The sequence below is a fragment of the Ctenopharyngodon idella genome, chromosome 15 (genome assembly GCF_019924925.1).
Source record: "Ctenopharyngodon idella isolate HZGC_01 chromosome 15, HZGC01, whole genome shotgun sequence".
In the NCBI taxonomy this organism is placed as follows: Eukaryota; Metazoa; Chordata; class Actinopteri; order Cypriniformes; family Xenocyprididae; genus Ctenopharyngodon; species Ctenopharyngodon idella.
This window is the reverse complement of record NC_067234.1, coordinates 19,550,458-19,567,141: the sequence shown is the minus strand read 5'-3', so window position 1 is coordinate 19,567,141 and position 16,684 is coordinate 19,550,458. Positions and strand designations below refer to the sequence as shown.

The 16,684-nt window shown below is 37.9% G+C and overlaps 1 protein-coding gene across 12 annotated transcripts in view; it reads left to right on the top strand.

The window, feature by feature from the left end:
- The first annotated feature begins 14,131 nt into the window (after window positions 1-14,131).
- tenm4 (teneurin transmembrane protein 4) overlaps window positions 14,132-16,684 on the top strand; it is a 262,005-nt gene continuing 259,452 nt past the window's right edge. For 9 of the 12 annotated variants that reach the window (XM_051862031.1, XM_051862032.1, XM_051862033.1 and 6 more), the window contains exon 1: window positions 14,133-14,450. The gene's annotated coding sequence lies outside the window, so the exon portion shown is untranslated. Of the gene's footprint in view, window positions 14,451-16,684 lie in introns of all 12 variants that reach the window. The other 3 variants (XM_051862025.1, XM_051862022.1, XM_051862034.1) reach the window with 2 other exon arrangements.

The window sequence follows — 16,684 nt, the reverse complement described above, 5'->3', positions numbered from 1 at the left end:
TTTGGCCCTATTTGGGTGTGAGCAAAAACACACCGTTTTGTGTGTGTCCCTTTAAATGCAAATGAGCTGCTTCTCCCGGCCCCCTTTCCAGAAGAGGGCGGAGCTTTAACAGCTCGCGCTTCGGTTGCTCAACAACAACAAAGCTGGAGAATCTCACGCAGCCAAAATGAGGATTGTCAGTAATGGTGTTCAGCCTTACATTGTTCAAACCGGAGTCGACACTGATGGAGAGACTCAGGAAGAAGTTACAACTTTTAGAATGAAACTGGATGTTTCTGAATGGTTAGTGGATCAATTTATGTAGTTGCTGTGGAGTTGATTTAACTCATCGACTAGCATGTATCGTCATGTTAATCTTTTTTGCAAATCCAGTGTTGAATTGACCCTCGTTTGTGAAGCAGTCCGGCGTAAAATGACAACATGGCAACAACACTCTACTACAACAACTCTTCCTCTTCTCTAAAGCAGCCCAACATGGCCTCACCCCATTTGTTGCGTGTTCTCAGGGGCAGGGTTTATGTAAATTTTAGGTTAGTGATGTCACCAAACCAGGAAGAAGCTCGTTGTAGTCCCTACCTGCCGTTTGTTGTAGTCCTTAAAAGCGATTTCTGTAAAAGAAAATATCTCCCTTTGCTTTGAACTTTGAACGTCGTAACTTTGCAGATGTTGTTTATGCTCAAACAGCAACATTACACACTAACTAAAGTTAAAAAAGTGAAATCATAATCAACCACCCCTTTAATTGAACCAAACCTGCCATGTGTGAACACACCCTAAGAGACTACTGTTATTCAGTTGCATGGTAATACAAGACTTCCTCGCTCAACCAGCCAATTGATCCAGTGAGGTCCACTGGCTTCTGTTTTCTCAGAAGAAAGCTAATTTCTTCACAACTGTTCTGTATCTGTCAATCTGTCTCAAGGTCACTGTCTTTGATATGAACCATTGGTTAACATCGAACATCCAGCCCTTGGCCACAGTCAGGAGCAGCACACTCTCCAGTGAGCCATGAATCATATGATCACACTGGGCACACGCATGATTCTATTTACACAAGGTGTGTGTGGTGACATGTTTGAGACCGGCTTAGACTCGTGCCCCAGGAGTCACATATAAATAAATGTCAGCTGCACTGAGTTGGGCTGAAGGCTGAGTTAATGCAGTGCCTTAACCGTCGGCCCACAACACCAGCCGTCAGCTCGCATTAAAGGGCCAGAGTGCTGAGAGTTGTCACTTGATTGTGACAGACAAGAGGTTGTTATCTTGTCGCCTTCCAACGCTGAGCAACAGTGGAGGTCAAGCCGACAAAAACCTTTGAAAGGCAAAATCATCTGCCACTTCACAACCAGTTGCTGTATTTGGATCCATCTAATTATTTTCAGTTAATATGAGATGATATAGTGGTTAAATGAGACATTGAAAACAACAAACCTCGCAAGTTATGATAAATGTTGTGCCACAATGACTGTTGTTGGATATTGGATTGTGAATACAATTTTTTTTTTTTTTTACCTCAACTAAAATGTTAGATGATAAGATTTGTCATGTAGAGCGAATAAGGCATAGCAAACACACTAAAGAGGTGCAAGTTGAAGAAAAATGCAGTATAATAAAAGAAAACAACTGCACACTCACTGAAGCATAGACTGAATATTTATTCACCAACGTTTCGGCTAGTAGCCTTTGTCAAGGTATAGTTTCACAAGAATGGAGAATATAAGTAAAGATGGTAATTGTACACAGCTGAGAGCAATGAGATCAGAACATCCAATGAGTGACTAATTGACAATTGGGTTCTAACATGAAAAGTAACAACCTGAACAAATTAAACGAATTTATTGTGAGGCCTCCATTGCCAGCAAGATAATTAACACTTTCAGATGCCCAGAAAGCTACTAAAGACATATTTAAAACAGTTCATGTGACTACAGTGGTTCAACCTTAAGGTTATAAAGCGACGAGAATACTTTTTGTGTACCAAAAAACAAAAACCAGAAAAGTGGTCCATATGTAACTTATGCACTATTTTCCAAGACTTCTGAAGACATATCTCTTATTTTCAGTAGAAAATCTCATTCCCATCCACATACATGCAAATATGACACCTGAAGAGTTCTCAGTTCTACATTTACACAAGTATCATGCGAATGAAGTTTGAGAGGGAGAATTATCACATAGAGCTATCCTCTGACTTCAGAATTTGGATATACTCTAATGGTTTAAAAAGTAAAAAAAAAAAAAGTCAATTTTTTTATGAATTACAAATGTTTTTGAAAGAAGACTTATGTTTACCAAGGTTGCATTTATTTGATCAAAAATACAGTAAAAACAGTAGCGTTGTGAAATATTATTATAATCTAAAATAGCTGTTTTCTATTACTCCAGTCCTCAGTGTCACATGATGCTTCAGAAATCATTCAAATATGCTGATTTGCTGCTCAGGAAACATTTCTTATAATTGTTGAACCAGATTATCACCAAAGAAAAAAAAAAAAAAACTGTTGAAGGCAGAATTATGAAACATATCAGTCAATTAAATTAATCTCAAACATTTGGTAGAGCCTTATAATAATAATAATAATAGAAATGAAAATCGTTTGTTGTTATTACTGTATTACCATAAGAAACTGCAAACTGCATTGTTTTCCCTTTTTTCTAGTTGTGCCCAATAAAGGGTTAATCTGACTAGTTTAAAAATTCTGTTTTGCTTTGATTTGATTTTGACTTTTAGATGATTGCCTTCTCAGTCTCATTGGAAATCCACCTGCTGCTCACATCAAAAACGTTAGTTTAACAATCTCCTTGTGTTCCACGGAGACCCCCATCTGCATGGTGGCACCTCAATGCTGGAAATTGGAGCCCGGTAGGGTGCTAAAAGTGCCTTCAACCTCAATAATCCTTTTAATCTCTCATCAATCATGTGGAAGTGGCGTAGAGGCCCTGATCCTATTACCGTTCAGGGGAAAATTGCTATCCCTGAGAGGAGACATGCTGCAATTGGCTGTGAAAGTTGGCAACAGTGCAATGGTGGTAATGACAAGTTGGATCAAGTAATCGAAGGAACAAATCACCCAGTGTCTCATTCACAAGCTCTTTAAATAAACAACCTGGAGAATGATGCACTCTGACTGAGAAGCACATGTAGTTGGGCTTTCCGATTGATGTGTTTTTACATTATGCCTCTGTTCAGCCTTTTTTTAAATGTGCAATTTGCCATTTCTGCCTCTGGTGAGCAATTAGACCTCCAGTGACGAGACAAATCATGCAATATTTATTCCTGCTATTTGAATACAATATCATTTTTGCTATCAGTACATTTGTTTCTAATACTGTATGCAATGGATGCACCCAAAGATGAATATCTTATTCGGAAATTAACTTCAAAATGAAAAACTAATTCTACAAAAATAGGGAAAGAGAAAAAAAAAATGTTAGACTGATTATCCAACAAGAAGAAGGATTAAAGGGTTAGTTCACCCAAAAAATAAAAATTTTGTCATTAATTACTCACCCTCATGTTGTCCCAAACCCGTAAGACCTTCATTCATCTTTGGAACACAAATTAAGATAATTTTGATAAAATCCGATTACAACTAACGTTGGTAGGTCACGTGACAATATCAACATGAATGTAATCCAGACGTACTACATTTCTCATACTACACACATTCATATGATATACAACACACTTTTTAACAGTCAAGTATACTTGTTCAAAAGAAGTATCTACTCAAAGAGTATGCGATTTTGGATGCAGCCTAAGAGTACTATACTATTCCGAATTCATCAACTGTCCTTGTGAGTGAGTTATTGGTTGCGTCCGAAAGCTTAGGCAGGTGACTTGTTACCTCGCTGCCCTATCAGACAATGACTTTGTAGGCAGCGTTTGCACACAAAGGTACCTCAAGAAACTGATTTCGGACAGACTTCTGAGGCAGCGTAACAGTAAATAGAGCAAGCTCTGGTGATAGCTAAGCAAATATTTAATTACCACAATACTAATATCTTGCTAGAAATTACATAAAAAGTGCGAAAGTCGAAAGTGTACATTTACACAGAATTTCACCACCAACCACAACTTTCAGACGCCATCTTTTTTTTTTAGATCAACTCTCACAGAATGGAAAGCACAGGATTGTGGGATTGTCTATGCTGCCTTCAAAAATCGATCAGATGAAGGTAAGTGAAGCTAACATTGGATTTGGACGTGTCTTGTTGCCTTCCTACCTTGGAATACATTCTCCAAAGGCATTTTCAAGCTTTCGGACACAACAATTGAATCATTCAGTCAACCAATTCATTGACTGAATGATGTTTGTTGCTTTGACTTTGTTTAGAATTACTTTCGTTGGCGGAACAAATATATACAAAGCAATGGGTAATATCATGTCTAAAATGTAAGTTACACAATATTAGCGTCTTGCATATTGATTTTATACACTTGAATTTGGTCTGGTCTGAATATCAGCATAGATGTTTACCTGCGGCAGCCTCGTGCCTACAGATGAATGGTTGTTTTCAAGCACTTTGAAGCTCTCAGCTCCCTCCAGTGATATTCACTCTCGTTTTGCTTCTTTTTTTGGTCCCTTTTTGGTCTTTTATTCTCATTTGTCTTCCTATTCCTTTTAGGACTTTGGCTGTGTTCGTCAAGAACATTCACCCTCCAAATGCATGATAACCACTCCAAGTTTTTCTATCATGCTCTCAGATTCTGCCGCTTCCCATATACAGGTGCTGGTCATATAATTAGAATATCATCAAAAAGTTGATTTATTTCACTAATTCCATTCAAAAAGTGAAACTTGTATATTATATTCATTCATTACACACAGACTGATACATTTCAAATGTTTATTTCTTTTAATTTTGATGATTATAACTGACAACTAAGGAAAATCCCAAATTCAGTATCTCAGAAAATTAGAATATTCTGAAAAGGTTCAATATTGAAGACACCTGGTGCCACACTCTAATCAGCTAATTAACTCAAAACACCTGCAAAGGCCTTTAAATGGTCTCTCAGTCTAATTCTGTAGGCTACACAATCATGGGGAAGACTGCTGACTTGACAGTTGTCCAAAAGACGACCATTGACACCTTGCACAAGGAGGGCAAGACACAAAAGGTCATTGCAAAAGAGGCTGGCTGTTCACAGAGCTCTGTGTCCAAGCACATTAATAGAGAGGCGAAGGGAAGAAAAAGATGTGGTAGAAAAAAAGTGTACAAGCAATAGGGATAACCGCACCCTGGAGAGGATTGTGAAACAAAACCCATTCAAAAATGTGGGAGAGATTCACAAAGAGTGGACTGCAGCTGGAGTCAGTGCTTCAAGAACCACTACGCAAAGACGTATGCAAGACATGGGTTTCAGCTGTCGCATTCCTTGTGTCATGCCACTCTTGAACAACAGACAGCGTCAGAAGCGTCTCGCCTGGCCTAAAGACAAAAAGGACTGGACTGCTGCTGAGTGGTCCAAAGTTATGTTCTCTGATGAAAGTAAATTTTGCATTTCCTTTGGAAATCAGGGTCCCAGAGTCTGGAGGAAGAGAGGAGAGGCACACAATCCACGTTGCTTGAGGTCCAGTGTAAAGTTTCCACAGTCAGTGATGGTTTGGGGTGCCATGTCATCTGCTGGTGTTGGTCCACTGTGTTTTCTGAGGTCCAAGGTCAACGCAGCCGTATACCAGGAAGTTTTAGAGCACTTCATGCTTCCTGCTGCTGACCAACTTTATGGAGATGCAGATTTCATTTTCCAACAGGACTTGGCACCTGAACACGGTGCCAAAGCTACCAGTACCTGGTTTAAGGACCATGGTATCCCTGTTCTTAATTGGCCAGCAAACTCGCCTGACCTTAATCCCATAGAAAATCTATGGGGTATTGTGAAGAGGAGGATGCGATATGCCAGACCCAACAATGCAGAAGAGCTGAAGGCCACTATCAGAGCAACCTGGGCTCTTATAACACCTGAGCAGTGCCACAGACTGATCGACTCCATGCCACGCCGCATTGCTGCAGTAATTCAGGCAAAAGGAGCCCCAACTAAGTATTGAGTGCTGTACATGCTCATACTTTTCATGTTCAAACTTTTCAGTTGGCCAAGATTTCTAAAAATCCTTTCTTTGTATTGATCTTAAGTAATATTCTAATTTTCTGAGATACTGAATTTGGGATTTTCCTTAGTTGTCAGTTATAATCATCAAAACTAAAAGAAATAAACATTTGAAATATATCAGTCTGTGTGTAATGAATGAATATAATATACAAGTTTCACTTTTTGAATGGAATTAGTGAAATAAATCAACTTTTTGATGATATTCTAATTATATGACCAGCACCTGTATTATACCACCTTCCTAATATTGTGTTGGTCCCACTTTTGCTGCCCTGACCCATCGAGGCATGGACTCCACTAGACCCCTGAAGGTGTGTTGTGGTATCTGGCACCAAGATGTTAGCAGAAGATCCTTTAAGTCCTGTAAGTTGTGAGGTGGAGCGTCCATGGATCGAACTTGTTTGTTCAGCACATCCCACAGATGCTCGATTGGATTGAGATCTGTGGAATTTGGAGGCCAAGTCAACACCTCAAACTCGTTGTTGTGCTCCTCAAACCATTCCTGAACCATTTTTGCTTTGTGGCAGGGCGCATTATCCTGCTGAAAGGGGCCAGAGCCACCAGAAAATACCGTTTCCATGAAAGGGTGTACATGTCTGAAGCAATCTTAGGTAGGGGGTACGTGTCAAAGTAACATCCACATGGATGGCAGGACCCAAGGTTTCCCAGCAGAACATTGCCCAAAGCATCACACTGCCTCCGCCGGCTTGCCTTCTTCCCATAGAGCATCCTGGTGCCATGTGTTCCTCAGGTACATGTACCTGGCCATCCACGTGATGTAAAAGAAAACATGATTCATCAGACCAGGCCACCCTCTTCCATTGCTCCGTGGTCCAGTTCTGATACTCACATGCCCACTGTTGGTTCTTTCTGCGGTGGACAGGGGTCAGCATGGGCACCCTGACTGGTCTGCGGCTATGCAGCTCCATATGCAACAAACTGCAATGCACTGTTTATTCTGACACCTTTCTATCAGAACCAGCATTAACTTCTTGAGCAATTTGAGCTACAGTAGCTCGTCTGTTGGATCGGACCCCACGGGCCAGCCTTCGCTCCCCATGTGCATCACTGAGCCTTGGCCGCCCATGACCCTGTCGCCGGTTCACCACTGTTCCTTCCTTGGACCACTTTTGATAGATACTGACCACTGCAGCCCGGGAACACCCCACAAGAGCTGCAGTTTTGAAGATGCTCTGACCCAGTCGTCTAGCCAATTTGGCCCTTGTCAAACTCGCTCAAATCCTTACGCTTGCCCATTTTTCCTGCTTCTAACGCATCAACTTTGAGGACAAAATATTCCCTTGCTGCCTAATATATCCCACCCACTAACAGGTGCCGTGATGAAGAGATAATCAGTGCAATTCACTTCACCTGTCAGTGCTCATAATGTTATGCCTGATCGGTGTATACGTATAGTGCTAACAATCTTAACATAACGAAAAACCTCAGTACACTGTAAAAAAAAATCCAACTATTTCAACTTAAAAACCTACTGTATGTTCAGTTCCTGCCCTTTTTTAAAGTAAAATCAAAGTCGTCTCAACTTTATATTAAACTTTAAAAGTCAAGCTGAATCTAGTATACCTTATAATATAATATTTTGATGAGTTAATATAAGAACATATGTTTCCATGACTTACTGATCATATCATTTTTTAGTGTACAGTAAAAACATTACTTTCAGATTCCTTCTTTTGTTCATCTAATTCCTGCTGGTCAAATGTCTCAGCATGTTGCTGTACTAGTACTACTGTTGCTATGAATTTCCCCAAGCAGCTATGAATTAATCACACTTCAATGGGAAAATTCTGGCTCTGGAAGATGAAAGTTTATGAGAAGTAATCAAGCCCCTCGTGAGTTTTTACATTTAAATATGCTCACTGGAAGATACAACCTACATTGAATAAATAAATGAACTGCAATCCAAAAATCCAGTTTTTTCCTACTGGAAAAAAAAAAAAAAAAAAAATCTGCCTGCTTTTCCCCTTGAGTGTTTCAATGATTTAGTTTGATTATCTCATTAATACGGAGTGGGTGAATACAGCCAAGCCAACACTAATTATGGGTTTTATGGAGCATGTAATGCAGGTCTCCTTCCGCAATCACCTTGTCTAAAAATAAAACATATTAGACAATAAAACACAATAAAATTTCTATGTGATTTATTATGAATAATATAGGAACGACCTTTGAGACTTCCATGTCAACATATTCAGTGCTGTAAAGAGCCATTAAAGTCAGTAAATTAAAACTGATGTCTTATTGTTTGCAATTCACTATTCCAAATGCCATCATGCTTGTTAATAAATACAAATCAAATAACTGATCAAAAAAGCAATACAACAACCAAGGTGCTTTTAAACTAAATCTTCATAGCAATAACAGCAATGTTGTATGATGAGTATGACCAACAAATACATTACGAGATCCAATCATCCTGGCCAATGATGATAGGATGCTTACGGTATGAAGAAACTACCCATTTACTGATAACAGAGCCATTTCCCAGGAAATGACTGTGAGAATAGCATCTAAATGTGTGAGATTATACCTACAAATGGTTTTGCTCACTATCCATGGCTTATCTGAAAAAGGCCTTTGTACAAGATGACATATGAAAGAAAGGTAAAATAGTGAGATGCTTTTGTTTGTCCATGGTATTGAGTACAGTGCATTCGACAATGTATAAAGACTTCATAACTGCACTTATGTTTTACCTGGAAGTGGAATCACCCCCAAAAAGCAGCAAAAGTAACAGCGTCTTCTTGTGATAAGTGTGCTCCTGAGTATTTGGCCAGAATAATGATTGTTCTCTTGGCTTACTTTGCTGAAACTCTGCAAACACAAAGCACCAGCACACAAGCACTGATGCTGTCCTCAGTAGGGTGTCCTGTGCCTGAAGGGCAGCGCTTTGCAATGACCTGGTAATCTGCTGTAGCCTCTGCATCCTTTGGGCTTTCATGCTTGGAGAGAAGCCAGAGCTGTGCCGCTGATGGTGCCTTCAGGCCTTCACTGATCCAGGTGAAGGTAAGACTTGATGACAGGAGATTTGAGAGTGGATCATTCCAATTGTTTAAGCCTGCTCTCTTTTTGTACCCATTTATTTACCCAAAGGTTTTCTGGCTAGACTGGAATTTTAGTTTGCAGGAAAGTGCAGTACATACTACATCTTTTTGAGATGCTATGAAAAAGCATATATAGTAAGGGCCCCTCATAATGAGGTTAGCGCCGTCTTCCTGTTGCCTATGTCAACCAAAAGGGTCTCCAAATCTCACACTGACACGTTCACAATCCCAACTTGGCCTGCAGTTTTACATGTGAAAGAATATTTAACTTTTCACTCACCCATTCACAGTCAGGGAGCGGTAAGAAGGCCTAAGCTTGCCTGAGATTAGCTTTCAGAGGATAATGCAGTGAATTGAACCCCACACATACCACCTCCTGGCCTCTCTCTTGTTCTCAGGGTAACCAAACATACTTGGACGGATAGGGACCCTTGACCATTCTTTTTAACCTTACAGAGAAGCAAGGCGGAAAAGAAGAGTTTTCATTTAAGGGCAAGACTTAAACGGTGAGGCCAAACAAAGGAAAAGAAATAGAAAAACCAAAGGTTGCATCTTATATTAACCTACACATTTCTGGCATTAGAGGTTTGGGCAGAGGTTGTTGCAAAAAAATTATGAGATTTCCGTCACAAACTCACTTATATGTGATTAAAGGTAATTTGTAATTTCATTAAAAGTAGACTTTTAAGTTTAAAGGGTTAGTTCACCCAAAAATGAAAATAATGTCATTTATTACTCACCCTCATGGCGTTCCACACCCGTAAGACCTTCGTTCATCTTCGGAACACAAATTAAGATATTTTTGTTGAAATCCGATGGCTCAGTGAGGCCTCCATAGCCAGCAATGACATTTCTTCTCTCAAGATCCATTAATGTACTAAAAACATATTTAAATCAGTTCATGTGAGTACAGTGGTTCAATATTAATATTATAAAGTGACGAGAATATTTTTGGTGCGCCAAAAAAAACAAAATAACGACTTATTTAGTGATGGCCGATTTCAAAACACTGCTTCAGGAAGCTTCAGAGCATAATGAATCAGCGTATCGAATCATGATTCGGATTGCGTGTCAAACAGCCAAACTGCTGAAATCACGTGACTTTGGCGCTCCGAACTGCTGATTTGATACGCTGATTCAAAATGCTCAGAAGCTTTCTGAAGCAGTGTTTTGAAATCGAAGTTAGCATTTTAGGACTTCCGGTTCCATCACCCCGAAGTCAAATGGTTTTTGCTAAATCGCCTGAAATAAGGTCTGTGGTTAACAAAGCCTCTAAATATTTTCACGTTTTGATCTATGACATAAAACACACCAGTTATAACCCGCTTGTGATTTTTTAAACCTTTATTGTGTCTTAAAAACAGCGGTTGCTAACAAATTGCTAAAATGGACTACTTCCTTTGGCGGGGACTTTAGACGTCATCATGACAAACAGGACATTTGGACAGCATTTCTCATGGAAAAAGTGGATAAGTATTCATACACAGCGCAGATCATAATCAGCGAGCGTGTTTTTAAATAAAGTTGGTTTTTTAAATAAAGTGTGAGGAAGCTTGGTGGTGGTGACGTTGATCCGCGACCATGGTGTGCTGTAGTCCGTTTATAGCCTACTGTTAGCTTTTTATATCTGACGACTTTATTTAGGCTTCAAAATGTATACATTTTATGTTAACTTGTAAAGATTATCTTGATAGATAAAACGTGTAAGTGTCATAACCCTTTGTTAAACACAGAGCTTATTTTTTTTATTAAGTCTATGGGAAAAATGCATAGGCTTTCTTCTTTTCTTTTGGGCTGGCCTACAAAAACACGTCATCTCTGAGGTACTCTATGCCGAAAGAGCTGTAATGTCAATGTGTCATGCAAATAAAAGGGATAAATTCAAACTATAGTCTCAAATAACAAAATCTATATAGTCTCAGATCAAACTATTATAACAATGTAATTTTAATTACCTCATCTGTCGACGTGCCAGTGAATTGCAGAGCTTTTTTTTTTTTTTTTTAAGGAAAACGCGCAGCACATACGGCGTCGGGATGTTCGTTAAACGAATATCGCTGCAAACGGTAGGCTATTCAACTTCTTTTTACTTTTAAGCGAAGAACGAAAAAAAAATCTTCGCTATCGGGACCTTGAATCACGTTCAGTCTCTTGTACGGTACGTGTGCATGAGTGCGAGCATGAGCAAGTTGCAGTTCACTTAACGGCCACCAGTGTCGCTAATAACAAGGGTTTCTGAATTCTCCATATAGTCCCTTATTTATAGCCCATATTTCCCCCTTCTTTAGGTAAATATATACAATATATATGGCTCTAAAAGTTTTTTGTTATTAAAACAGTCATTTTTGTTGTTGCTTCTAAACAAACTGACAAATGTTCATGTGCACTAATAAACATATAGAAGAGATCAGGGCAAATTGCCACTTTTTACTGAGTTTATTCTGAGAGTCAATTACTGTGTAGGCACAAATCTAGTCTTTATTACAAAAAAGCTATTGAAACATTTCTACTGTTATTGCCCAGACAAAATGATGCAGTTCACTGAACACGTGATAACCAAACAATGCCCTAATAGTGATTATTGTCACTATTATTGTTATCATTGTCACTATATTGGGCATATTGTTCAGTGGTGGACGAAGTACACAAATCAAGTACTTGAGTAAAAGTACAGATATGTATTATAAAATATTACTCAAGTGAAAGTATTTAGTGCTCCTTTTCAATTTTACTTGAGTGAAAGTACAAAAGTACACGATTTTTAATGTACTTAAGTAAAAAAGTACTAATTGATGAATGTTTATTTTGTAATTTTATATAGGCCACTTAAATAATTTAATTTTATATTATATGTTTTATATAATCCTATTGCTCAAAATAATTGTCAAATAGCCAGCACTAGTCAGTATGGATGGAAGATTAGTGGATGCAGATACATAATATGTAATGTGTGTTGACAAACAATATAAAAACAGATGAAACAGACAGGGCTAAATACATAACATTTTAAGAAATTGCTAAAGCAGCGGGGAAGATGAACGTGAATGCGTTATTTTAATTTGTGTTAGATTTGCATGATTCTGGATAAAAAGAGAATCAAATTTTTTTTGTTTGTTTCAAATAGAGATCATGATTCTCCCACGATTCTGAACAGACAACTAAACATAATAGCATAGCCTATATTTATTTACTAGAGGACAAAATATTAATAGCTGCAGTCTATTTAAAAAGATTTAATTTAATTATTTTAAAAAAATAGGTTTGAATGAATGATTTAATGACTCACTCATAACTACTTCACTTGTTTCATTACTGGATGAATCAATGTTTTGAACAAATCTTTTGAATGAATCATTCGATGTCAAATACATTTTACGTCACTTGGCGCCTCCTAGTGGCGTAACGATGTAATCGATACAACCGTTTTTTAAGCGCCAAGTTATTTTAAAATGTGATTTGATCTGTTTGAATCGTGATCGCGATCTGTAGACACTGGCGTGGACGTGTCCGCATTAAAACATTTCAGTGGGCTTAAACAGATCGCCCTTTACAGCAGATTTAGTTCAAAAACAACTGACAGTTGTGACCTAAATATGATTTTCAGTTACAATAATTAATCCTAAAATTCAGCATTAGTAGGCTAACTTACTTTTCGCCATCAGTCGTGCGCGCACTGGAGGATCCCCAGTTCTTGGCTAATTTTCAGTCAGACTTGTAAATTCATTCACTGGAGAGTCGTTCTGAATGGATCATTGAATCAATGATTTGTTGACTCGAGAACAGCTGCAATACGATCAGTCCAATTCGCGAATGAACTGTTGATGTGATTTGTGAACCGATTTAAGTACAGTAACGAATTAAAAAATACTTCGTTTCTGTCCACCACTGAAATTGTTATAATGGTACCTGCCATTAAACAGTCTATTATAGACTTTTAGCAAAATTTAAACAGTAAAAAAATTAGGCTATTAGGCTCTTTTTATTTTGGCCAATAAATATTGTAATTAATAAACTTTATAAATGTATAACATACTCTATGTGACAACATGCACTGACCTTATATTTATGAAAAAGAACATAACTTTTTTTTTTTTTTAGTAAAAATCTAACTTGCCTGTATGTATGCCAGTGTGATTTTATTATTGTTCACATAAATATTGCAAGGGCTAGCTTTCTTTTGTCAAACTCACAATAAAAAACAAACAAACAAACACCGAATGGCTTAGTAACTTGTCATTATATAATGCCCTTTAAAATTATATGTTGAATTTATTTTGATTAAATATTCATTATTTTTGCAAACCACTTTTTTGCATTTTTCAAATTGAACTCGAATAAACCTTAGCTGGCGATACCCAAATGCTTAATTTCTCAATAGAGTACAAAACATATTTTTTTAAAAAAAAATAAAAAATAAAAGTAAAATCTGAAAAAATAAAAGTAAAATCATTTAAATGAGCAGTATTTGCTGAGGGCAAGAATCATTAATACGGCAATCTATTTTACATTTTTAAATATATTTGATAGGCCTAATGCAAAATTTATTGAGAATAACAGGTGGCACAGTGTAATAAAAGTCCTCCAGTCAAAGTCAAACACAAAACAAAAACCAAACAAAACATGCATGGATTTGGAGAAATTACAATTTCTTCATAAATTATACATTATTTTCATTTACAAAAAACTTCATTTTAAATGCGATTGCCTTGTTAATTAAAATTTTCGTAATGTTTCTACGTAAATTGTAAGCTAATTTACAGTAAAAATAGATGTAATTTTAAAGCACAGCATCATATTTACCGTACACGGTAAGGTAGCTTTAATGTAATCAAACACAAAGTTTTTATTGTAGTATTTTTACATAATTTACTAGCCCGCGTAAAAAGCGCTCGCGATCTATCACGCGCACACCCCCCTCCCGTGCGCACACATGGTACGAGCCGACTGTGGATGGTGGAAGCCGCTTGTCATTCCTCGGCATTCCCTCCAGCCTCCAGCCTGCTGCACTGCTTTCCACTGCAAGCGCTCACGGACGCTATTCGCCCTCCAGCTCTCCGCAGTAAAACACACGGCTCGTCTTATTCATGCGCACTGCTCTCTCACGCGCGCGCTCTCTCGTTCTCTCTCTATGCGGCGCCCTGGACATTTTTTCCTCCTATTCATTTTCCAAACGGGAGATCAAGATGATGAGACACCGATATTAAGAGCATAACACCTTCCGGAAAATCGACCTCCAAGACGCTGGATAGACGCCTTGTTCTTCAGCAATGGTGAGTGAGATGCATGTTCCAGAGAAAAGTGCGTGTTGTTGCAGAAACAGCTGGAGCGTTTGGTTTGGGCTGTGCGCGAGGATGCTCGATACTATTACGCACAGCCTCCTCTGTTATTTATTATGGAGCAGCTTGTAAACTTGCAGCATGGAAGGGCAGTGCAAAGTAAAGAGGGCTTGGCTGCACTCTGTTACCATGTAAAACCATTAATTATTGCTTAAGGATAGATGATTCATATCTCAGTGTGTTTTAAGCCTCCTTTTAACCTTCTAAATAGAAGTTTGTTCTCATTAACTAAGGCATTTTGGGCATTTTCCAGCATTCGAACTCAACATCCATCCCATATTAATGGGCCAAGGGTGTACCTGCTTACTGCTGCATGTTTCACTCCTGTGTGATCCTTCACATAAGGATGTAATATGGATGGATGGCTATAGTTTAAGGATATAGAGAAGATAGTGTTCGACTTTCTAGGGTAGTTTTGTTAGCGTTGTTTTCTGGCAGTGGGATACTGCGTTGATCCTGTGAAGCAAATGGGCATTTACAGCTATTTTACCTCCTACTCTCCTATTTGGGGTGTGAGGGTTTGCGTGATGGTCATTCATGGCTAATACTGTTGTATTTTATGGAAAAAATGGCAAATTTTGGCAGAATATGTGTGGACTGCCAGTACTACGGTAGCTGCATTTTAATACTGGTAGTTAAAATGTGAACTGCAACCAGTGTGTTTCTTTTTAATGGTAATTTTATTGGAGAGAAAAAAAAAAGCTTTGAGATTTTAAATCTGTTTTTATTCAGCAGCACACATGTGCGTTCCTCATAACAGCAGGGCTGTTGAAAAATTAATGCTGTAGTAATTGATAGAAGAGATGTTTCATCTTATACAATATACATAAAAGATACACAAAATTTCTTTGGACGCACTTAAATAAGGGGTATGGCATTGCATTAGATAACAAAAAATCAGGCCAAATGATATTTATTCTGAAGGAAGATGGCACAAGCACACTTTCAAGCCAATTATTTAACAAAAGAAATTGATTGGGTTTTAAATTATAAAACAAGATATAGTATTTGAACACTTTGTGGTTGTCAAACGTTCATAGTTAAAGTGATTAACTAGTCCTTTGGTTACTCTGCTAGAACACCTGTGTGAACTAGTGGAGAACTGACTTCATACATCTACTAAAATGATCAAGCATTTGGTTAAAGTGCAGAATTGCTCAGAAAATTGAAGTTGGTTTGATATTTTGGATAGTTTTTAAGTGCATCTTAAGAGCAAAGATTTTTTGTACTTGGAAAAATACCAGATGAATAAACATTTAATCAGTTATTCATCTTCAGCAGGATAAAGTAACACTTTACAATAAGGTTTCATCTCTTAACATCATGTAGCTTGTTTCAAACAAAATATGACCAGGTAGCTTTTTCTATGCCAATGAAAAAAAGACCCCTCTGCACTATTTAGTACAGCTGAAGACTACCTTAAAAGGATCGTTCACCCAAAAATTCTGTCATTAATTACTCACCCTCATGTCGTTCCAAATCTGTAAGACTTTTGTTCATCTTCGAAACACAAATGAAGATCTTACTGATGAAATCTGAGAGCTTTCTGTCTTTCCAATGACAGACTACGCAACTACCACTTTCAAGTCCCAGAAAGGTAGTAAAGACATCATTAAATTAATCCATGGTCTCCAGTGGTTTAACCTCAATTTTATGAAGCAACGCAAGTGCTTTGTTTGCACAAAAAACAGAATTTACAAAATATTAGTCTCCAACACGTGTTCACACAACAATGTCCACTCTTGCGTCAATAGAACACGCATGTGTCGTGGTGCTCTCATGAACGCATGTTGGAGATTCATATTTTTTGGTAAATTGTGGGGTTTTTTGCGCAAAACAAAGCACTCACGTCGCTTCGTAAAATGTAGGATAAACCACTGGAGTCACATGGATTACTTTAATGATACCTTTCTGAGGCTTGAAAGTGGTAGTTGCGTATTCTGTCAATGGAGGGACAGAAAGCACTTAGATTTCATCAAAAAGATCTTCTTTTGTGATCGGAAGATAAACGAAAGTCTTACGGGTGTGGAACGACATGAGGGTGAGTAATTAATGACAGAATTTTCATTTTTGGGTGAACTAACCTTTTAACTACATTAGTTAACATGAACTAACAATGAACAATACTTTTACAGCATTTATTAATTTTAATGTTTATTTTCAACATT